Source organism: Lissotriton helveticus, chromosome 9, assembly GCF_964261635.1.
Source record: "Lissotriton helveticus chromosome 9, aLisHel1.1, whole genome shotgun sequence".
Lineage (NCBI taxonomy): Eukaryota > Metazoa > Chordata > Amphibia > Caudata > Salamandridae > Lissotriton > Lissotriton helveticus.
In genome coordinates, this window is record NC_136070.1 from 403,497,665 (window position 1) to 403,523,213 (window position 25,549).

The window sequence follows — 25,549 nt, forward strand, 5'->3', positions numbered from 1 at the left end:
GTATCAGCGAGCCCCCCACCGGGTAAAGACTAGATTTGTTCCAATTAATGTGGGATCCAGAGTAGTCACCATATTCTCCAAATAGCTGCAGTATCAACTGGAGTGCCGCATTGGGGTCACTAATGTACAGTAGAATGTTGTCCGCATACAAAGATTCTTTCAACCCCGAGAAGTCCGGTGTCGTCGCTAACACCGCTTAATCCTGGATGTGCCGAATTAGACATGCAAGCAGCTCCAGTACCAGTGCAAATAACAGCGGGCACAACAGGTATCCCTGTCTAGTGCCTCTCTTTACCGGAAAGTCTGCCGCCGTCTCGCCATTGACGAGCACTCTAGCCCTGGGGTTAGTGTATAGCGGTTCTAGCCATGCCATAAAGGCAGGTCCAAATCCAAACTTCAACAGGGCCTGGCGCATTTAGGGCCAATGCACCACGTTGAAGGCTTTCTCAGTGTCTAAGAGGAAGGTGTGAGGGGCCAGCCTGTCTCTGACCGTTTCTAGTCTAGCGGTGGAGATTGAAGCGTGTGGTGCGTTTGCACATAAAACCCTGGTCGCAGTGGATCTGGGAAGTAATCGCTGTGAGCAAGTCGGAAGCCAGAAAAGAGGTCAGTATTTTGGTTTTAACATTAAGTAGCGATATTGGGCGGTACGAACCTCAGTTTGTGAGGGGCTTTCCGGGATTATGAATCACCAATATGATGGCCTAACATGGGTCAGGAGGCAGCGTTCCTTCTCCCAATGCTGCATTGAACATGTTCAAAGTTGCAGGGCAAGTAGATTGGCATTACGTTAAAAAAATTCTGATGGAAATCCATTTGGGCCCGCAGATCTTCCCGATTTCTGCCTGAAAATCACGCCGGTCACTTCTTGTAGTGTAAAAGACTTGATAATGGGGAACAGGGGCTGTAAGTAGATGGCACCCCATGATGCACTGGAGACTTACTGGAGGTGAAAGGTGTCATAGTCACCATCTGTTGTCTTCCTGATAGGTAGGACCGTAACCATTGTAGGGCCCGTCCTGACACCCCTATCCTCTCCACCAGTATTGCGTGGCTCACCGTATCGTATGCAGCTGACATGTCTAGTAATACTAGGATGGTGTCATTTCCATTGTCAGCATGCATTCGTAGATTGTCTAATACGGTAGCCAAAGCGGTCTCAGTACCGTGACCTGGGCGAAACCCAAATTGGTCTCTATCCAACAGATGGTTATCTTCCAGATAGCATGAGAGACTTTTGCCAACTGCTTTTTCCAAGATTTTAATTGGATATGGCAAAAGGGAGATGGGTCTAAAATTCGCTGGTGTCTTAGGGTCTAACTAGGGTTTTTTCAAAAGAGGTGTCATTTTCAATCTTTTTAAAAATAACCCACTTACTTGCACATTAAAATTACAGTTCACCCGCTGCTTAACGGAATTCTATCCCCCTCGAGGCTCCCGATCGGCAACCAGCGCCATCTCGGGTGTGTGGATCAGCTGTCCCCTAGTGAGCGCCATTTTCCACCGCGCTCAAGTAGATGGCTGACTGCATTTGCCCGCCTATTTAGGACAAGGCTATGCAAGCGCGTAGCGCGCGCGCATCGGGCTCGCCGTTCGTAAGCCTGTCTGTGCCCGTCCGCGCTCAGCACCAGTCATGCTGCATGTTCCAAGAGAGAACACGGTCGAATAACATATTCAAGGGAACAGCTGTTGGAAATAGGTAAGAGGGAAGGTAGGTGTGAGAAAGTGGCTCTATATATACTGAACTAGAAGGAAGTACAGTGTGTATAGAGTCCACCAACCCCAGAGGTATAACAGAGGTTAAAGTTAGAACTGACCTTACTCTCCAAAGTGGTAGCTTGGTCGAGCAGTAAGGCAGTACCAGAGGACAGTGTAAAGCATTTGTTGTAAACACAGTCATCAAAAGGTTTCACACACTCAAGAAATGAATTCCAGGCCAATTGTTGTTAGATCCTCAGATATAGTGGTTTTATTTTTAGAACCAACAGTTATAAAAATATACTTTTCAAGGTACGAGTACTCTCATGTAAATACTTTGCAGAGGAGTAATAAGTTTGTACACACAATAATTACAGGATAGCTAATAAGTAACAGTTCTGAAACACACTCTAGCATTGAGCTCAATTGGTTTTTCATGGGAAAGTACAGTTGATTACTTTATGGATTACTTTGGTAGTTCCAGGACTAGATCTTAGATTCAGTCCTGGGGTCTAAGCTGAAACCAGATTATCAAAAACGTTTTAGTTACTGTGATGAATTTTCCTGAATATAAAGCGGTTTTAAAAGTTCACACTTAGAAACTTTTCCAGGTGATTCTGACAATGTTATCCAATGGGAGGAAATTCAGGTTACAGGTAAAGTACGATCGCGTTACCTTTATAACCCAGCACTAGTCTCCTAGGGCCAGCACTGGGGGTTTAACTCAAAACAGGTAGGTAATTGCGTTTCAGTATTTCGTACGATTTTTAAAGAATATTTGCAGTTTTCAAAAGTAGACACTAGGAAGAAATTTCATAGAAAAACAGACAATGGGTCCCTATGGAGAAGATACAGGCTACTAGTAAACCCGCTAGGGATTACTTTTGTGGTTCAGTACTGGGCTGAAAGGTACAGTACTGACTTCTCTCCTGATCACAGGTGAGTATTTTCGAATTCGGACTTTGGCTGATTTTATAGGAATATTTTCAGTTTTCAAAACTTCACACTTAGAAAATTTTCGAGTCAAAATGGGTCAATGTTATCCAATGGCAGGTACGTGAATTACCGGTTTCCAGGTGAGTACTTGGTTGGTGAAGTTAGGGTTCTGGGCAAAGACTCAGGGGTCCCCCAGGGTCAGGTGAGTACAGTTAGTTCAGTCCCAGCGGCACAGGGCAGGCTGGGTTCAGAGGTAGGTAGGCCCAATGTTATCCAATGAGGGAAAGGGGGCCTTCGGTTGGTGGCTGCTGGCTAGCAGGCCACGCGGTTCTGGGATCTGGGCTCCTGGTCACTTGCTCTGGGCAAGGGGGGGGGGGGGGGGAAGTAGGATAGGGCAAAGAGGTCACAGCCAGCGGCACTCGGGCGGCTGGGCGCAGGGTGCTTTTGAGCCGTCGGGCGCTCAATGTTATCCAATGAGGATCTTGAAAAAGGAACAAAGGCTGCAGGCTCGGGGACGTTGACTCTCCAGGGGCGACCAGCACTTCGAGAGGTAAGTTGGGATCTTGGAGCACAGGTAGGTACCCCAAAGGGAGGCACAGGGGGCCACAGGGTGCAGGGGTGTCTTTGGGGGTCGGAAAAGCTTACCCTCGGCTGGTCGCGGTTGGGGTGGCCCCTGGTTCTGAGTCTGCAGGTCGTCTGGTTTGTCGAGGAGGGTCTTTGGGCACTGGACTTGGGGTCTCAATCGCCGGGGGGACGTCCTCGTGGTCTTGGTTCAGGTTGCCCCGGCTGGTGCAGAATGGGCTGGTCCGGAGCTTCCTGGTGGGCACCAGGTGGTTTGTTGCAGCAGAGCCTCTGCTGATGGGAGTCCCAATCTTCGAGAGGGTCAAGGCAGGCAGGTCCTCTGGGTGTCCCAAAGTTGCTGTCCGTGGAGGTCACCGGGATTAAGGCAGGAGCAGGTTCCAGGATCAACAGGCCGGTAGGGCTGGGACCAAGTCCGTTGTTGTTGTCCTGTTAGCAGCTGCGCGGCGGGTCTTCTTGATCTTCTTTCTTCTTTTGATATCGGGATCTAAGGAAGAAAGGTTCAGGAAGCCCCTAAATACTAAATTTAGGGGCGTTACAGGTAGGGCAAGGGCAGGGACCCTGTCCTGGGGTGAGGATACCCCCTAGCCTGCTCCTATCCTGTGGGAGGGGGGCAGGAGCCTAGCTGGGATTGGGCAGGGCTCCCCATCTACAAGATGGCCGGAACCCGGAGTCGTGCTCCACCTCACCTCCTCCACCTGAGGGGTGGAGCTGGCAAAGGTTGGCACACCCTCCTTCCTGACGTAGTTTTTCCCGCCAGTCTTCCCGCCAGAGTGGGGGTAGAACGGGTGGGGGGGCCAGTTTCTGGGTACAGCAAATGGTCTGGAGAAGCTCTCAGAGGCGGTATGCCTTTGAAGCTTCCCCCTGTCCATCCTGGGGGAGGAGACAGATCACCTCACCCAGGATGTGCATTGTTGCAGGCCCAGGAGAGCGGGGGCTCTCCACCAAGGGGTCCAGCAACATGTCTGCTGTGTGGCAGCCTCTGCAGCCACTCAGCCCATGCGTGGATTGTAGATTCAGGTTTTGGAGGGCAACTCTAAAATGCCCTCTCGTGCGTTTTACATTAAATCCCACACTGGCATCAGTGCGGGTTTAATGTGCTGAGAAGGTTGGTACCAAACTTGTCAGTCTTCAGTGTAGCCATTATTGTGCTGTGGAGTTCATAATGACAACCTCCCAGCACCATATACTCTTAAATGGCATCACTGCACTTAGTGCCCAGGAATGGCCCTGGGTACTGTAGGGGCACAGGGTTCATGCCCTTGTGCCCTCACCTCTGGCATAGGGCACCCAGCTAGAGGGGTAACTGAAGTATGCCAGGGCAGTGGGTTCTGTGGCGTGCCATGTCGACTCTTGTTTTAGTTCTGTACTTAGGCACTCAGCCTGCAAAGGCAGTGTGTGGGTGCCAGGGTACAGGCCCCCTGGGGGTGGCACAATAAGTGCTGCAGCCCTCAGGGGTCTCCTCTGGTCACCATGCCCTGGGTACCGGGGGTACCATTTATTAGGGGCGGACAGGTGGCCAGAGGTGCCAATTGGGTATTTTGTTTCAGCATAGCTTTTCTTTTTAGGGAAGGAACACAGGCCCTGGGTACCTGATTGGGAGGGACCCAGGGCACACTCAGTCAAGCACATCAGCAGTTCAGAAAAAAGTGGGGGCAGACCAAGGCAAGAAAGATGGCACTTTCTTACAGTAGGGGACACTATCACTGTCCATCCAAGTCGTCGTGATAAAAAGCTCCTGAATTGTGGAATGATCAACAGCAGATCCCTAGTAAAACCTCATTCGGAAGTATTTTGTATGATGGAAGATATGGATCTGGATGTCCTCTTCTTAACTGAGACTTGGACTAGTCCCGATTCCTCTGTAGAAATGAGATTCGCCTGCCACGAGGGATATAAAGTCTTCCATAAACCCAGGCCTGTGGGGAGGGGAGGAGGGGTTGGGGTAATTTTTAAGAAGAAATGGAATTTTACGCCGCTAGAGATAGAGGATGTAAAAGGAATTGAAATTCTGGGCTTCTCATTGGTGACTATGACCCTTTCACCTCCAGTAAGTCTCCAGTGCATCATGGGGTGCCGCAGGGCTCGGCGATTAGTCTCATTCTTTTTAATAACTACTTGCAGCCCCTGTTCCCCATTATCAAGTCTTTTGGCATTGACCTGGTCAACTACGCTCACGACACTCAACTGGTGTTTTCCCTGGAGGGGAAGCAAGCAGTATCCATGGATACATTCCAGGAGTGTATGCGTCAGACTGCTGGATGGCTTAGAAGAAACTACAATTTAATAGGGAGAAAACGAAGGTGGTATACTGCCCCACGGCTAGATTGCCCCAACATTTACCTCTGGAGTTCAGGCTCACTCCGGAGGAAGAGGGCGGGGGTTCAGTGTGGCAGCCGCTAACTTATGGAACGAGCTGCCCCAGAATATCAGACAAGCCAACTCTTTGGCTGAGTTCAGAAAGAGCCTGTTCGGTTCTCATGCGTGACCATGGGGATTTCTATGGTATGTAGGTAGTTGTGTATGTGCGTCTCATCTGCTAGGGGTCTGTCCTCATAGAGGGACCTGTAGTAACGAGCGAACGTGTCAGCAACTGCCTGTGCAGTCGTGTGAACTGCCCCACCTTTGTGAATCTCCACCACGCCTCGCTCTCCCTGTTGCCCAGCCATGCTAGGTGTTTCCCGGCTCTGTCCACCCCCCCCCACTCGTAGAGTCGATGTTGTATAGCCACAAGTTGGATTCGTACTTCTCGCCCCACCACTGCCCGGTACTCTCTTCGAGTCACCGCGATCTGGGGAAGCAAATGAGCACCTGAGTCAGGAGTAATGTGTCTCTCGAGGTCAAGGAGTTTCTGTTCTAAGGCCTCAACCTAGTGTGTTTCTACTTTCCGCTTGTGGGCTGTTATATTTTACGCTCTGACTCGCAACACCGCCTTGCATGCCTCCCATAATGTAACTGTCGAGGGAACAGTGCCCTCGTTTTCACGAAAGTATAGCTCTGTGGCTATCCGGAACTCCCTGGCCACTGTGCGGTCATGTCGGCAGCCTCCACTCACGTTTGGGATTGGGGCTACCCCCCCTTCCGTCAGCCACAGAGGTGAGTGGTCAGATAAGCCCCTAGCTAAATACTCTGCTTTTTCAATCATTGAGAAGACTCTGTGGGCCCCTGAGAAGTAGGAGTAACTACGCATCTTGGGGTTGCGTCTACGTCAAAGATCAGGTAATCCAAGAGAGCCAACAAATTCAGCCAGTGGGGTAGGTATGCATGTCCCCTCCCCTCACTTATCTCAGCTCGGTCTATGTGCGGGTATTGTACATCGTTAAAGTCGCCACCCAGTAGATGTGTGGAAGGGCCAAACCCAAGGAGTAGCTTGGCTAGTTTGAAAAGTGTTTGGCTCTGTAATTGTGGCGGAGCATGTGCACCAACCAGGATGAGTTCCCTCCAGCCCCAAGTTCCCTGTACTGCAACGTACGTGCCATTGGGATCTACCCAGATCTTGGTTGTTTGGAAAGGCGTTTTCCTGATCAGTATGGCAACTCCCCTTGACCCAGTTGTGAAATCCGCGTGGGCTAGCATGGTATATGGTCCACTCCCCCAAAAAGGCACAGCGAGAACTAGGTCTGGTTTAAGCCTTTTGAGGTATCGAATAACTAGCCCCCTCTTAACCTTATTCCCCATACCATTGACATTCAATGTCAGCACAAATAGCGCTTTCCCGCCATTGTTCCATGTATGGGGGCTTGGCTGCCCCTCCAGCGTGTACCTCCACCCCCACCAAATTCTGCACCATAGGCTGCTTGTGAGTTGTTCCGGGTGTCTGGCAAAAAACGTTAACAATCCCTCAGACAGTGCAATTTGCTTCCCCTCCCCCCTACCCCACTCTCCCACGGGATTCGCGCCGGGATGCTCCTGGGTAACTGAGCGCGCTATAAATTTTGTATAAATAAAATAAATAAATAAATAAAAAATAAGATGTGTGAAAGGGGGTTCCTGCCCATGCCCCAGAGTCTCAGTGGTCAGGGAACTTCTTTTATCTCTCCTCTGCCTAAGGCCCATTCTTGTGGGGGTGCCCAAAAGAGGAGGCCTTCTGTCCCGCGACTTCTTCTCTGTGGGGGCAGCTCCTCAATCCATACCCAAGCCTCTTCGGTTGTCTCAGAAAAGTATAATTTGACTTGGAAGAGTACTTTCAGTATTGCGGGAAAGAGCAGCATTTACTGGATTCGGAGGGCTCTTAAGTTTTGTCTTGACCAATTCAAACGTGCACCAGAGTGGTTGCACTTCACTGGAGTAATCTAGGAATGCCATTATCTTGGTATTGAAATATTTGAGTTTGCCACGCTTTCTCCATTCCTAGAGTATTCGGTCTCAATCTGGAAAATTAAGAAATTTCTCATCCGTCTCCGGGGCGCCCCGGGCAGTGGTCGCCTACTGGGCATTCTATGGGCCTGCTCAATTATAAAGCAGTTTGAGAATTTGGCTGCCGGTAGTGAATCTTTAAGACATGTGATCAGAAAAGCGACAGGGTCTGATCCCTCCGTATATCCAATGAAGCGCAAGTTAACCACTTATAAAATTGTCAATTTGTACACATTTAATCCCCATGTAGTATATAGTATATATTTGACAATATAGTTTAAAAAGCATTGAATAAAACTGCTAAACTGCTGACCTCAAACTCAGAGGTGCAGTTTTACCAGTCTTTGACAATCTATTAAGTTTTTGGATTGGCGGGGGAAGAGGTCATCATTTACCCACGTTAGATATCCTAACAGCCTCATTTTGCCCTTGGAGGGGGTCAGGGGAACAGGAATCAGCTAAAGTTGTAAAGGCGCAGATGATCATGGTCTACACCATTTTTTTCTAAACACTGGCCTCCACACCCCCACAACAATAGCTGGTCTGAACCTCATTTATTCGGGGAAAAAGTAGCAGGCTCAGCCAGGAGAAATGAAGGAAGGCTACCAAGTCATGAATCTGGAAGTAGAGCCATGATTGTTTCTGAGACCTGCCTCTTTGGTGTGGCCCGCATCCTTATAACCTGCAAATGCATTTGTGCCCATGGTGATATTGTGATGCCCTTATGCCTAAAAATGGAAAATCAATAGCGCAGTATGTGATGGTGAACATACTTTTATGAAATCACCTAGAACCAATCTTAACTGCACTGCAAGGTGCAGCACTAATGCTGGCTTGACTCGCTCAAATTAACACTAATGTAGTAGCTTCAAAGATACGTCTTTACCCGTCTCTGCAGGAGTGCTCTAATAGGTGCTATATGACTAAGTTAGAAACTATTTGTACTATCAATATGTTCAATACCAGATGGACAATCACATTATATATGCGCTTTACACAAAAAGCTCTAAAAAGCATTTACAAGATAAAGCTCTGTTCTAGCAGAGGGCAGGAGTTGGACTACAGGTTGTTGACCAGGACAGCATGCCTTTCGATATTAATACAGGATGTGTATGGATGGTAAATTGGATTTTAACCGTCCAATGCAAAAGTAGTTAAGGATTTTTTGGACCATTGGATATTGAACATTTGGTTCTGTTCAACTGCCACAATTTCAGAGTGGTCTTCAATTCCAGATAAATTGGTAATTTTCAACTGTTTGCATTCCAAAATATATGTAATGTTGGCAACTATGTAAATTGCAAACCATTATTGATACACATACAAAAAAATGTGCTCTCTCTCTTTTGGCAATGACAAACACTGGATTTATTCTGGAACATGCCTATTAAAATACACTCTTGAAAGTTCTAGAGGATGAGCAAAATGATTACTGGGAGGTGGGGCAAAATCAGATCCCATCAAAAACACAACAAGGAAGAGGAAAAAGATAGGCCAAACCCTACCCCAAATGTACACTTTTCCACTGAAGAAAACCGGTTTGAATAATAGCTGAGAGACATAAGAAGAAATGGTCTCCGATGCAGATGGTCTCTCTAGAGGAGCTGCTCTGATCCCATATCACAATGTGAAAAGGGCTTTAGATCAAATGGATTGCAGGATCTTGGATAGGGTCCTTTTTTTAAGAAATAGCTCAAGATTTAGAACATGATAATGGTGAATTGGGTTTTACTTTTTGGCAGCTTCGAACTGAATGGAAGGATGTCAAGGCTTTCTGGAGGCAGGAACGTCTCTTATCCCTTTATTATTCGCGTATGTATAGAACACCTAGTGAGTCATATTAGCCACCTGGGTGACAAAGGAATTTCATTCTGTTCTGCCAAGCAGACAACTGTCCTTACGCAACTCCATCTTATAACTGATGAGAGAGCCATTTTGTTTTAAACGTGTAGCAGATTTACAACATGTCCAAAATACACAATGTTATCTTTTATATCGGTGGGAGAAAGCGGTGGACAAATTGCAGAGAAGCCAACCTAAGTAGGCAATGTAATAAATTACATGTCTCATGATCAGACTGACATCTGGCCGGGAAGTTCTTTATAAAACTTACTTACCCCTTCTGGAGGCACAACAAAAGGATTTAAAAATAAGTGCCCCCACTTTTCCTCTATTGGATTAGCATAACCAATATAGAAAAAAACCAAACACTTTTTCAGAAGTCATTTAAATACAGCAGGTATTCCTATTCAAGATTAACCACAACTTCTTTGACGAGTGGACAGATAATTTTCATGGCGATGTGCTCATGCTCAAGAGTTCCGATAGATAATTTGGAAAAATGCAAGCAGTGAAGAGACCATGCCTTAATAAACTTCTCGCTCTACTGCTACGCTGCTTAGTTAGAAGTTATGGTAGCATTGTTAAATAAAAAAATCAGCAGAAAAACAGGGTATACATGGAGCAGGGACTGATGAGCTTCTCTGGAATTTAGTAGGACCAGACAGGAATTTTAGAGCATGCACTGCACATCTTATGAATAAGGCTGTGAAATAGTGCTTAAAAGGGGGTGGGAGAAGTGTCACATTTTCCTCTTCCTTTACACTAATACATTGTTACAGTGAAGTCACAACCGTCTTGTGTCCTGGCCCTTTTGCCCTTTAAGAAAGGGCAGCTGTAGAACAATTAGCAATATCTTTCAAGGTATTGAAGAAAGGGCGCTAGAGGGCGCACAAGCAGAATGGCTGCCTAACTGTGTAGCTCCCACTCCTTGGCAAGATATCCGACAATTATCCTAAGCCACAGGGTGAGACGCCAGCTAATTCACCTACCATCTGCTGCAGGAATTTGCCCTCTGCACTCGACCTGAAATTGGGGCGGCTGAGTGGTCCGGAGCCGGAGATCGCGCCGATTGAAGATTGACACACGCGGCGATCGCGGGTAGTGGTGTATCTGACTGCGCGAGTCCTGGGCTCGCCACAAGGAGTTAGGCCCGGGTCTCGTCTGTGCAATCGTGGCCCGGACGACACCCGCCCGAGAGCCTGGGACCGCAGCGCGGTAACACCGCTCCCACATGCTTTTTGCCCCCGGCTGGGGGATCGACTCGAGCTTGCCTGGCCGGAAGAGAAGAGCTGGACGCTGCGGGAGCGCCCGGAGCGGCGTTGCGACTCCTGGTGCCGCTGTGAGGAGCCGGACTTCAGCTGCTCCCTCCACGGAGTAATACGCGGTGAGCGCCGTCTGACCCTGCATCCTGTGCTTACACGCTCCCTACCCCTGCACGTGAGACGCGACCCTGGCCCCCGGAAGCCTCACTGCCTGTATCGCATCTGAGGTGGGGAGCTGCTGGAACTGGGCATACCCACACGTGGGCTGCAGGGGGGGGGGGCTGCCACCGTCATAGCCACATTGGACACTGCTCTTAATAACTGCCACGGACTAGTACCCTGTATCTTCGCAATCACGAAGCGAGGTTGCTCTTGGGCCTACAAAATCAAAACGCGGCTACAGCTGTACTATAGCTGCCAACAGGGCCTGCTGACTAACTGCTCCAGGGAGATTGAGGGCGCGGGGAGTGGCGGATGGCCTATGCCCCCCCTCAAAAAGCAACTATCGTGCACTAGAGGAGCTACAACAGGATTGAACTGCCGCTGGAGGAGCACACTGAGTTGTAACAGAGTACGGACGCACCCCCTGTTGAGACTCCATCGCCATCCCTTGGCAGCCACTCGATCGCACGGAAACGGTGAGACACAAGGTGGCGGAGGAGCCGCGTCCACTCACCAACATGGTGCGACCCGAGAATCGCCAAACGAAACTGAGCTTCGATGGCGCCAAGAAAGGAACAAAATCGTTGCCTGCTGACCCTGGGCCAAGCGATACAACCTCGAGGGCCGTCGCTACTCCCGCTAAAGACTGATATGCATAGTCTCTTCCAGGAGATGAGACAGGGATTTGCTACTGTGGTGGAAAAAGGTTGACAGTTTAACTGCCAGCGCATTTCCGATAACGATGACAACACCTCTGCCCACACCACGCAATTGGCCAGAATGGATAACCTGCTCAGAGTCATAGCAGCCAAGAATGAGGACTTGGAGGCCCGTAGTCGACGCAACAACATACGCGTCACGGGCATTCCGGAATCCACGAACACGGGCAGGATGGAACTCTATGTTGAACAACTACTCAAAGGCTCGATTGGAGAGGACGCCTTCTCTCCTCAATTTATCGTCGAAAGGGCACACTGTTCATTGGCGCCTGTTCCTAAGCCTGGATTGCCGCCTAGACCAATCATTGCTAAGTTGTTGAACTATCGTGATCGGGATGTCGCGCTGAGGGCGGCCCGGACTCGACAAACCCTGCAATACAATGGAGTTACTTTCTCCATATATCCGGACTTTACCCCTCTGGTGCAGGAAGAGAGACGCAAGTTCATCCCTGTGAAAAAGAAACTACGAGAGGCTCAATTAGACGATGCTCTGCTTTACCCGGCGAAACTGCGGATCACACACCAGGGGAAACAGCGCTTCTTTACAAACCCTCAAAAAGTAGAAGATTTCTTAAAAACGATCCGTAAGTCCCGAAGAGGAGAGCGCGACGCTGCAGCGGACCCGGAGGACGAAGACCCATCCTTGGCAGCGGATGAACGCTGATCACTTGCATCTACTGGACTTCTTATTCCTTTGAGCTGGCATTCACTGACTCTTGCTTCGAGTGCACAGAGAGCGGCGACCACACACGTTGGAACCACGCTGGCTCATCTCTCCTGTGGTAACGTACTCCAAGGACCACTCTCCTGACACTGGCCTCCACCAAGGGCGGTACAGGTTTGGAGGCAATCGGCGGGGGACGTGGCTGTACGAACTTGATGTTGTCTCCCTATCGGGTGTTCCCCATACAAACCTTTTCGTTGTTGAAGTTGAGGGAAGGGGGGGGGGGGGGGGGGGGACGCGGATGGCTGCTGGCATGATTGGGATGCAGTAGTGGGAGGGGGTGTGAAGTGCTTCGGGGAACTGAGAGGCACATGTAGATTGTTTGATCGTGACATGAAATGCTATGCTACACTGACTCGTCTGAGTGTGTTGGACGCGGTGGATCCCCGATCTCTAGGGGGAAAATCATTGCAACCCCATTGGCTATGGCAACCCTAGGAACAGATGCTCAATTTCACTGCATGTCGTGGAATGTAAGAGGGCTTAAGGATGCCAAAAAATGTCGTAATGTGTTAGCATATCCTAACAGGCATAATGTTCACATTGCCATGCTGCAGGAAACTCACTTGTCGTCACAGGCGCGAGCCACTTTTGCCAGCAAATGGGCAGGAATTTGTACATTCTCCTCTTACTCCACCTATGCGAGAGGGGTTGCCATTCTGCTTAGACGCAATGTGCCATTCCAGAAATGCGGGGACCTGGCCGACGACGAAGGCCGCTACGCCCTACTGTGGGGGAAGGTTGGGCCGAGACACAGTTACTTTTGTTAATTGTTATGCGCCTAATACAGACATGCCTACATTCTTCACCGCACTTTGGGGCAGGATAGTGGATGTGGGGTCACGGCACATTATTTGGGAGGAGACTTCAATTTGGCACCAGTACCTCACCTAGATAGAGCGGACAGGGCGACTCATTACAAACCTAATGCACGGGAGGCGTTGGGGGGAATCATTGCTGAGGGCGCACTGGTGGACACATGGCGACACCTACATCCGACTAGGAGAGAGGGTACGCATTTCACACCACAGACAGGAGCATGGGTGCGACTGGACTACTTCCTTACCAACAAAGAGATCACTCCGGAGGTGCTGGGGGTTAGACACTTACCGAGAACATACTCAGATCACAGCCCAGTCCTAATGCACACAAATTCCGGGGTGGGATAATCCTAGACCCCAGTGGAGGCTGCAACCGGCGTCCCTATTAGACAGCTTATTTCGTGCCGAACTGGGCGAGGAAATAGCAGATTTCTTTCCTAGGAATAAGGGGTCAGTGGAATCGGTGGAACACATCTGGGAAGCCTTCAAGGTCACCATCAGAGGCTATTGCATTTCTAAAAGCTTTGGAGTCCTGCGGGACATACAGACCACTATTCGTGCACTGCATGGGGATCTGAGGGCACTAGAACTTAGGATGGTTGAGACTGGCAGCACTGAGGTACATGCAGAATGCAGAATTCCGGGACGAGTTATCAAAATATGAGGAGGAGGCTAACAGGGAGGCAAAATTCAAGGGGAAACACTGGCAGGCCAGGAAATATTGTGAGGGGGATAGACCAGGGAGGGCTCTTGCGGTGCTAACGCGCCCCCAGCGAGACCATGACACCATCCTTGAACTCACGGATGAACAAGGGCACACGATCAGAGATGCAGATGCACTGTTAGAAGCTTTCACATCTCACTACCATTCTCTGTACACTACCACTGCGGCAGCGGATACACCCTATGCAGCATTTTTGGGAGACGTCGCACTTTGCTGGCTCAGCGATGGAGACAGGGCCTTCTTAGCAGCCCCCCTTGAGACAGCTGAAATCCGAGACGCCATTATGTCACTTAAGAATGGCAAGGCGCCAGGGCTGGATGGCATACCCGCCGAATTCTATAAAGCCTATATAGACATTATGGCCCCGGTCCTCCGAGAAGTGTATGAAAATCGCTCGCTGACGGCATCCTCCCCAGCTCCATGCGGGAGGTGGTCATACATTCCCTTTTGAAACCGGGCAAAGAACCTAGCTCGTGTGGTTCCTATCGCCCACTCTCTCTCCTAAATTGCAACGTTAAAATTCTCGCAAAGGTCCTGGCCACCAGACTTTCCCTGCTCATGACTAGAATTGTATTGCCTGATCAATCTGGATTTGTACCCGGCCGGTCCACCTCACATAACTTGCGCACTTTGTTCTCTCTACTTCGTACCGTTCACTCTGACCTTCCGGTGGCTGCTGCCTTCTTGGATGCCACCAAGGCATTTGATTCGGTGGAGTGGCCCTACCTGTTTTCGGTCCTGTCAGCCATGGATTTCCCAGTCTTTTCATCTCCTGGGTACAGCTCCTCTACACTCAGCCTATGGCGAAGGTCCTCGTCAACGGACGGCTATCACATTCCATTGCCATTACCAGGGGGACGCGTCAGGGTTGCCCCCTATCCCCTCTACTGTTTGCGATAGCGGTTGAACCACTAGCCTGTAGACTTCGCCAGCTGCATAGAGAGGGCGCGATACAATGCCTCCAGAGACAAATAGATGTGTCATTATACGCTGATGACATTACACTTTACGTAAAACATCCATACACCTTAACCCGCTATTGAGAGAATTCGTGTGCTTTGGAGGAATATCGGGGATACACAGAAAATTGGTCCAAGTCACAATTTTTCCCCCTTACGGACGCGGTCACGACCTTCCCCCTTGACTACCCACTCGAGTGGTGTCGGACAGAGCTCTGGTACCTTGGCATACAGATATCGCGTGATAAGGAAGAGACGATCTGCTCCAACTACAGAGTGGCGATTACCAAACTCACAGCTACAGTGGATCGCTGGACCGCTCTCCATGGCTGGCAGGACACCCCTCATCAAAATGGTGGTGCTGCCCAGATTTCTCTACCTCTTTCTCAATATCCCATACTACCCGGGTGCTTTCTTTTTCAAAACCTTGAAATCGGAGCTCTGACGGCTCGTCTGGGGTGGTAAGAGTCCACGGTTGAAATGGACCACGCTGACCCAGCCCTATGACTCCGGTGGCTTTGATGTGCCTGACCGAGGCATACTATTTGTGCGCGCAGGCGCATTATGCTTATCACTGGATGGCCCCCACGCCCTTCATGCCACAATTAGCCGTGGAAGACTGGATTGTGCACCCCGTACCGCTTACTGGCCTGCTCCACTGCCCAGAGGCACTGATCCAGACTGCCAATACCTCTGACTCCTGCACTCTCGACGCCGCATAGTCAAGAGACTATCATGCGGTTTCCTATACTCTCCTACTTTACCACTGACATTCCACCCAGCCCTAGCGCTATTGCAGGAACGAGGATTTGGTCTGCTTTGTAGCCGACTGCAGATTACCACCTGGGGTGATCTCTTCGCCAACGGGAAATTCAAGGCTGCAGATGAGTTCTTTGCCTCCCAGAATCGCACACCGCTGGATGTCTTTTACTACCTGCGCCTTTGACAAGGGATGAAGGACATCCTACCTGAATTCCCTAATGAACCGGAGATACTTCTTCCACTTCAGTTCCTATTATGCTCACAGGAAGGGACACACTTGGTCTCCGGCTTGTACCGTCAAATCAGATTGGCTGGCATGCCGCCTGCGGCGAGAGCGCGGGAGCATTGGAGCGCTGACCTGCCTACCGCACTCACTGACGACCAGTGGCACTACTGTTGCGCACTCACGGCTCGGATATCGGCCAGCAGTAGATTCAAAATAATACACTACAAGTTCTTACACAGGCTATATTATACAGCAGTTAAAAAACACAGATTCCACCTGACAGACACTGACCGATGCGAACGCCGTCATGCTGAGCACGCGGGCTTTTTACATTTGGCGTGGGAATGCCCGCCTGTTTGCACATTTTGGCAACCGGTAACTGACGCTCTTACAGCGATGACGAAGGAAACCATAGCGGAGGACCCACTCCTCATGCTGCTTGGGCACACGCCGCACATCCCGAAAACCTGTAGGAAGTTTGACACCGCGCTGCTCTTGGCAAAGCACCGAGTAGCTTGTCGATGGGGGCGTGGCAGAGCACCTAAATTTAAGGAATGGATGGCGGATATGACTAATTGTCAGGAATAACATGTTACATTTACTGAATTATTACCTATCCCTAGTCGCCCGAAGGATATCTGGAGCCCGCTGACTGACTATTTGCTGGCCCAGGCAGATGATGATGCTACTCCAGAATGAAGGCACGTAAATGTTCGGCCTCCCTGACGACACTTGGGGCTGGGAGCTATACACGCTAGGGTGCATGGGAAGCATTTATCCTTCCCTGCCGCGATACTCTGAGCTTTCCTCTGCAAATCATCACCCTACACAACGCTGTACTGCCTACCACCATTGCGACACTGTACATGCAGACCATACCACAGACCATCTGCCCACTAGACAGCATTAGCGGCCCTGCTCATTCCATGCTCCCATATCAGCACCCTGGGTTGCCCCCTTGGTTCAGTGCGCGGGACCGATACACTACAGGCGCACACGCAAGGTCGCTACTATAGACAGCTCAATGTGTGGCATAGAACGATCAACGAACCATTATTTTATGTGTTGACTCAGGATTCTTTATTCGAAAGGATCTACGATTCCTCTCTGGTTTTGTTTACTGTTGGGAATAGGGGAATAAGAACGTTACTCAAAAAAACTGTTCTACTGCATTGCATCCTTCTTTATTGTTTTTTCCATTGCACTGGATATCGGATGCCCACAAATTAGAGAGATCATACGCCACGGGCCCCCGGGATGCCGGTTACATGGCTGTGTTACATCAATAGGGCATGTTTTATGGATTTGCATTTAGCGCTGCCGACCTCCGGGGTGTGGGCGACTGAAGCAGTGTACTGTATTTAATGCACAATAAAGCAGTTTGAATACCAAAAAAAAACCCAAAAAAAGTATTGAAGAAAACGGTTTGAGCATTTTTAAAATGTAAAACAAACATACAGTTTAGGACTTTGGTGCTAAACTTCATGTTTGTAGCTGCGACGATGGCTACATTTTTTGAGACGTTTATACAAACCGCAGAGGGTGCTAATATTCTTTTTGGAAGGATATATGCCATTTTTAGGTCTCGCCCTGCGATTGCAGGCCAAAGGCCTGCTGTCGCAGAGCGAGACTATTGTTATCATTCCGGCTTTCAAGGACTGAAAGGGAGCCGGAGAGGACAACAGACTGTCACGCGCACGCAGCAGCAGCCTGCCGGGATCAGGTCGCGCGCATCAACAGGCTCTTCACAACACATGCACAACACACATACAGCCCCCCCCCGCATACACACACACATACATACATACAGAACCCCCCCATACACACACACACACACGCACACACACACACACACATACACAGAGAACCCCAGGCGCTTACACGCACATCCCCTACCTCGTCTCGGCGTCTTCGCGCTCCCTTGCCCCCGCTCCTCTGGTGCGCGCGCACCACAGGTTTCGATTCCCGCGTCGGCTCCTCTACAGCCAATCAGGAGGCAGAACTCCTTTTAGAGATGCTCCCTCTCTGGTCCGCTACCATTTTTTTCTTTTTTAAACAGAAATCAAATACAATATTAAGTATACATTTTCCCCAGTGATGCAAGTGAGTGCGGGCACTTAAATAACGCCACTGTGAAGTCACCCGACACAATGCAGTGGCGGTAAGGTGTGCAGAGGTGTGTAGTGCGGTGAAAGGAAGAGGCGTGACGTGAAATCCAGACAAGGCGTCATGACATTCGGCAGCCCCGAAGGCGGACCCCAGGGAAAAACGTTGAACACCTGCACTTATTTATTTGTTTACTTGTTTATTAATTCATCCATTTTTACACATTCAGGTAAAACAAAAGGGTTGTTCAGTGATTAGCCCAGACCTCAGTGTTCACTGTAACTTGTACTGTAAGGTTCGAGAAGACAAAGAGCGTCACCGAAGCCAATCTGTTGTTGGCCAAGAACAAAATGAAAAGTTCCGAACCAGGCTCCTGCTGAAGACTACACGCACGCACGCACGCACACGCACACACATTCATGTCGAACGCATCAGTCACCCTCGCGGAGAAATTACATTTAATACATCAAAAGATATCAACTAAAACCGCGCTTACCTTGTAATTGAAAGGTTTCGAAAGTCTTGTGTACAATAAGAAATTCTCCATTTTAAGCGAGTTTTCAGGCACAGAGCATAATGCTTTAACGGAGCAGGGTCGAGTCCGAGATAGGATGAACGGGGTATAAAAATAACCCATTCAAGTATCAGACACCACATGACAACTAAAAGCGTGCTCCCAATCAAAACTCTAATTGCCAAGAGTCTGTCCGTGATCAGCGGAGTGTCACCGAGGCGGAAGGGCTTAATTTGTGCCGGTGCTTAGCACCGGCACCTAATTATTAGGGCCGGGTCTACAGTCACGCATTAAGAAGGGCACCGTCAGTAATTTGATTTATAATGATTCGTGGGTGGCACTGGCATAGAGAGCGTGTGCTGTGCTCTGCTGTTGTAGTACTGTAGGTGCCGCTGTCACTTAGTTACCGCGTACTGGTGTAAAACACTTACTGCCTTAAATGTGGTGACGTCTGAGTCTGACGTGACTCACTGACTCCGATTCTCAATTTCAAATTTTCTCCGTCCTCACTCTTAATGACTTCAACTTCCGGCCGCGGATCAGTGTTGCCGCCGCAGGCCCAGTGGGCGGGCTGGTCTTCTTCTGGGGGGTTGGGGCTGTGAGCAGGCAGAGGCAGCGATGCGCGCGCAGATTTTTCATTTTAATGCGCGCGCATTCGCTTTAATCTTGACACGGCACGCCCCAGCATACCCACAAGGCCGCATGCACCTCACCACCGCACCGAGTATCCACTGGTGGTTGAACTTCATCGCGCCGCCGTTCAAAGAAGGGGGAATCGGAACCTGGACGACGTTGAGGTTGGCTGCGTTGAGGTGGAGTAGACTACTGAGGCAGTACATCGCTCTGCTCACCAGGTGAGGGTGAGGCATGGCCTTGGTCGGCCGCCGGCCTATAAATAAAGCTGCGCAATTAAAGCCAAATATTTTTTCTTTAGGGTTGCTTTCCTCAATGTGACATCTTGCATACGCACAGTTATGCACCACTATGAACGAACTCTCACCGTGTTCATTAGCGTCTTGTGTGGGTCCGGCTGTACACCCTTCTTAGCAAGATGTATCTCCAAGCCTTCTCCAATTGGTTACTGAGATGCAAATCATTCAACATGCCTAAAATAGTCTAGTTAAACATCGATTTTGATGGCAGGAATTTTTTTTGCAGAGTTTTATATAGCGCGAACCAGACCCGAACTGAATCCGGTATCAGAGCGCTTTACATAGTACCAGTTACGTTACATGAGGACACGCATTAATTTTAGGCACGGGGAGATTAAGTGATTTGCCCAGAATCACAGGGGGTTGATTACCCACAGATTTGCTTTCTGATGGGCGTTTTCCACACTCACCATCTTGCCACACTTTGCTATTGTAGATCTGTTTCCATGTTGGTGGTCCACCCCTCAGATCCATTTATCTCAACCATGGCTGCAATTTTGATGTCTGCTGTCTTGGGTTAGGTTTTCATGTTCTACAACAGGGATGACTGCTGACAAATTATCAAGCTTCTTAAGGATGCATTACTCTTTTTCCCTCCTCTGCCCAATATCACTCTGTCTCCCCAAAATCTTTACCCCGACTCAGAGGGGGCCTGAAAATATTCCACTGCCTTTAGGGCTTTTTTTTGGACATTGTACGTTGGAGATCCACTTCTCTTCCTGCTGCTGGTCTATTAGCTACCTATCAACAGTGTCTTCATCCAGCCCCCATCCACGGACTCCCAGTTTGGCACAGCCTTGTTCAAGAGGTTTGTTCTACTCTTGCAAATGTCCCAGTGCTGCATAAAGGACATGTAAAGATTAGTTCCCTCTACAGTGAATAGCGTAGGCGCAATCTCTGACCTTAGCAACCACACTTAGCAGCCAACTAAAACACTTCCTAGGACAAGGGAACCCAACAATGTCATCTGTGCTCAGCCATGTTGGTCAGTAAACCTTGGAATTGGAAATGAAAGCGTTTTCTCTTTTCTGAACACAATGGAGAGCCATTACCTCGCGCAGCAGGATTTCTTACCTTAAAATATTATAACTCTTGACAAGGTTATTCTCATAAATATTTATAAATGCAGTCAAGCCCCTCTCCGGTTGATTTTTAAAATACTGATTATACACGTTTGTTGCTTTATGGCCTATCTTTCAAGTTAAGAAGTTAGAATATTAATAGAATCTTCAAAACAATGCATATTTTAATTTATATGGTATTCTACAAGGGAGGAAGACATACGATTTAGGGCATGCATGGACAGGAACAATGTGAGGTAGTAATGTAAAACCTGCTATGTGGGACGATGGTTTGTGGTCTCTGGAGTTGGTATCTGCGAAAGTGGTGCAAAGCACAACACCATGGTTTGGGGGTCAAGGTTTTTATAAAGCAACTGATGCCTGTCATAACCCCCCCCCGACTTTCAGCTTCTTGTAATGTGCCTGCATTCACCATATACTATGCGGAAGGACTGCGCCATAATCAGGACTAACTATGAATATAAGATCTTATTTTTTGGGAGAGGGGCAAAGATCTGGAGCAGTCTGAATAAACACTCACACACACATAGAGATGTGGTGGTAGAGGTATTTCTAACACCAAGACATTCAATGCAACTTCATGGGGTGGCGCTCCTGCAGCACTGCTGGTGCCTCAAAGACACAATATAGTATGTTATGGAACCACTGATTTATGAATCCTGCTTTTTGTGCTGCCAATTGCTGAGGACAGATGAAACATACATCCTGTGCTAAAAGGGATAAATACATTAGTTTATATATTTAAATCAATATGTCACTTCACAAAACAATAGTCCCACTTTAGCTAATTCAAATTTAAAATTTCTGTAATGGACACATGAAAATGTTCTCAAAAAAAGCCCAAGAGATTAAATCAAGTAGGCACTTGAGAGGTGCGGTTATGGTGGTGAGATCCTGATTTCTGACAGAGCCTTTTGGTTTATTTTTCTCACGTAAGATATGTAAAAGTTGTATCTTTGAACTTGTGACACACAATTAGACTCTGCTAAAAAATAACACAAAGCACATTTGTACATACCCAAGTATTGTTCCCAAAATCATCACATAGAGCACTGGAATATTTCACATGTCCCTTTTTAAGGCATTAGTCATTTTAGCCAATTTATTCCAAAATTGTGCTGTAAATGCACTTTTGAGTTCATCTTTTTCAAAATGTTCGCAGAGTAGGTGGAACCTCCTATCAAAACCTTACTTGAGGAAGGCCCCCTTGCTGAAATTCAGAATGGGTATTACATCTGGCTTTCAGCAGTGTGAATTGAGAGTGTGGATGGCGCCAATAGATTAAGTGGGTGAAACCAGCGGGGGAAGTGGGAGGAGCCGGTGGAAAAGTGTGAGCGGCCTCCTAGAAACATTTGAGCACCTGCACTTAATATTTTACAAATTAAGCACTGTGGAAGTCCTCATAACACGTTCTGCCTGCTGCAAGCTTACACTTTTTTCACAAGGCAATTTCCAAACCACTTCTTTAATTCACAAAGTTCGGATTACACTTGACAATGCATTTACTTATGTTTTCAGTGCAAGTAAAATTCTTTACGTTGTGCGACATGTCTTGAAGTGTGTAGTACCTACAACCTTACGCATAAAAATTAGAATACATAAGTTACCCTCTCACCCTCACCCCCTCACCCCCACACACCCTCAATCTCAAACCCCTCACCCTCACAACCCTCTCACCCTCCCTCACCCTCACCCTCACACACCCTCATCCTCAAACACCCTCTCACCCTCACACATCCTCACCCTAACACACCCTCACCCTCAAACCCCTCACCCTCACACTGCCTCACCCTCACACCCCCTCACTCACCTCACCCCCACAACCCTCTCACCCTCACACTCACATCCCCTCACCCTCACACCCCTCACCCTCACCCACCCTCACACACCACCACTCACACTCTCACACACCCTCACCAGCATAGCATAACAAAACATAGCATAACAAAACACAGCATAACATAACAAAACACAGCATAGCATAACAAAAAAAAGCATAGGTTAGCAAAACATAGCATAACAAAACAACGCATAGGATAGCAAAACAAAACATAGCATAACAAAACGTAGCATAGCAAAACACAACATAGCATAGCATACCAAAACACAACAAAACATAGCATAGCATAACAAAATATAGCATAACAAAACAAAGCATAACATAACAAAGCATAGCAAAACAAAACATAGCATAGTATAACAAAACATAGCATAGCATAACAAAGCATAGTATAGCAAAATACAACAAAACATAGCATAGCATAACAAAGCATAGTATAGCAAAATACAACAAAACATAGCATAGCATAACAATACACAACAAAGCATAGCATAACAAAACAAAGCATAGGATAGAAAAACTAAACATAGCATACCAAAGCATAGGATAGCAAAACAAAACATAGCATAACAAAACATAGCATAACAAAAAATAGCATCGCATAACATAGCATAACATACCAAAACATAGCATAACAAAACACAACACATAGCATAACAAAACATAGCAAAACACAACAAAATATAGCATAGCTTAACAAAACACAACAAAACATAGCAGAGAAAAACAAAACATATAGTAACATCGCAAAACATAGCACAGCATACCAAACACAACAAAATATAGCATAGCATAACAAAACAAAGCAGAGCAAAACAAAGCATAGCATAATACAACACAACAAAACATAGCATATCATAGCAAAACATAGTATATCATAACAAAGCATAGCATAGCATAACAAAGCATAGCATAGCAAAACATAGCATAGTAAAACATAGCACAGCATAACAAAAAACAGCATAGCATAACAAATAAAAGCATAGGATAGCTAAACAAAACATAGCATAGCATACAGCATCACTCAGCACCACCACAGCATCACTCAGGGGCACCACAACATCACAATGCGCCGCCACTGCATCACTGAACGCCACAGCATCACTCGTTCGCCATCACAACATCACTTAGCGCCACCACAGCATCAATCTGTGCAACTATTCAACAACAGCTGGTTCAAATATGTTGTCTTAATGTTTCAAGCTATATTACAAATGTAACAAAAAGATGTTAATATTTCACTTCTGTTCTTGGATTTTCTTAACAATAAAATACACTGAACATAATCTTCACAACAGTTATTTACAAAGTTTAAGCTATTGCCATTATAAAGTACAATAACTTTGATTTAAGTATTAATTATTAAAAACATTAAAAGCCATTGTTATTTGTAATATCAATACATGCAAGTCACGTAAATATGACACATATTGCATTACAAATGCTACAGGTGTCACATTTGCGAAAATTATAACTATTGGCATTGTAAATGACAAAGCTATTATTTTCGCTATTTTCAAAAACAAAACATGAATAAAAAATGTGTCATTTACAATACCAATAGCTCAAACTTTCCTAATGCGAGACCTATTGCATTGCAAATGCTTGTTTTTTAAAGTGACTAGATTTTCTCCCAGGCCATATAAGAAAAGATTTTCGAAAGGGAAAACACAGTTAAAGGTAGGAAAAGACTAGGGAGGAATGTGGCGAGATGCTCTACATGTATCCAAAATAGAAAAATCCACTACAAACTAATGTATGACAGATATTACACCCCATCAAAATGACACTATTTCATTTGACTAGTCCTGGTTGCTGGAGAGGATGCAACCAGACAATTGACTAATGGCACATCTTGAGACCATGCCTCAAATGAGCCCTTTTCTATATAGGGGTGTTGAGGCTGATGTAAAAGATACAAAGATGCTGATCGATCCCCTAGCAGATGACCTTCCAATGATATTACAGGGCTTAAGGATGTCAAGACTCGAGGTACTTACTAAGAGTGATAGAATCCTGATCTGGCTCGAGGTGGCACAAATACCCATAGCTATGAAATGGATGAAGCCAGACCGCTTCCCGCTTGCTTCAATAGTATGAAACACAATGGAAATACTTCTGAACGATATGAGAAGTAAGCATTTACTATTTAAAGGGTGGTGGGTGGATGATTTTGGGGGGTGATGTTGGCCAATCAACCTCGCTTGAGAGATTTCGATTTTTGTAGACTGTAGGCAAAATGCTACTGGAGCTATGGCCCATTTCCGTGGGTGACATATGTTGACATTATATAGGATCAAAGGGTCAGTATGTTGATACCTGTCAACTATCTAGTTTGCAGGCTATCAGTCACGACCTTGATAATAATTATGGGGTTTGGTCCCCAGGAAGGAATTGGATGTCCAAGAGGTAGATGTAGGGGATACTGTGTTATGTTATTTAAATCTGTTGTAGGGAATTGCACTTCACAAGTGTTGTTTTTCTTTGCTAAACAAAATTGATAAAAAAATAAAAATAGGCAAGAACAAAACTTTCTGCCTTGAACCAGATTTTGAACTCCCATATTCTACCAGTGCATGGCATGTGAAATGGCCAAAATATGGATTCAGCTTATGGTCTGCCTGTGCACAGCACAAATGGATCATGTGTTTTTAACCTTGGTATGCCTACATCTGCTTTCTACCAGAAGATGCAACGGCTGATGCTTTTTCACAGTAATCATCATATGTTCACTACAACTGGTTAAAAATAATTTTACTTCTTTACTGAACAGTTAAACTCAGAAACCGTCGACTACTGCTTCCTTCCCCTCAATGAAGCTCTGCAATTATTTACCCTTACCACTTACTGTTTATAAGCCAGCGGATTGAAGCCTGCAGCAAACCACAATACAAACAAAATAAAGACATGCATCAGAGAGGGAAACCAGAGGAGACGGGGAACTCCCCATATGCCTGGTCTACTCCTGTGGCATCAATATTGGTATCATGGTGTCATAAGTGTCATTTTCTCCTCTGTTCTGTAATAAACTAATTTGTTTGGTCCTTAGTTTTCAAAATCAGGCAATACAAGACTTTATTGTTGCTCCATCTGGAATTCACGATGTTTTGAGATACTGAGGAGGGCCAAGTCATGGAGACATATAGGAAAGTTAAAACTTTGAGGTTAGTTATTGTGAATGTGCTACAGTTTCCTTTAGACGCAGGGCTTGGCATTTCATATACATTTGTTCAGTGACCAGTGGCAAGAATCCTGCAGATTAAAATGACACCACAAATGGTAATTGGGAAGATGTCAACTCAAGCTTT

At 47.2% G+C, this 25,549-nt stretch overlaps 1 protein-coding gene across 2 annotated transcripts in view; it reads right to left on the reverse strand.

Moving 5' to 3' along the window:
* SLC25A29 (solute carrier family 25 member 29) overlaps positions 1-25,549 on the reverse strand; it is a 66,660-nt gene that overhangs the window by 10,052 nt on the left and 31,059 nt on the right. The window lies entirely within an intron of this gene.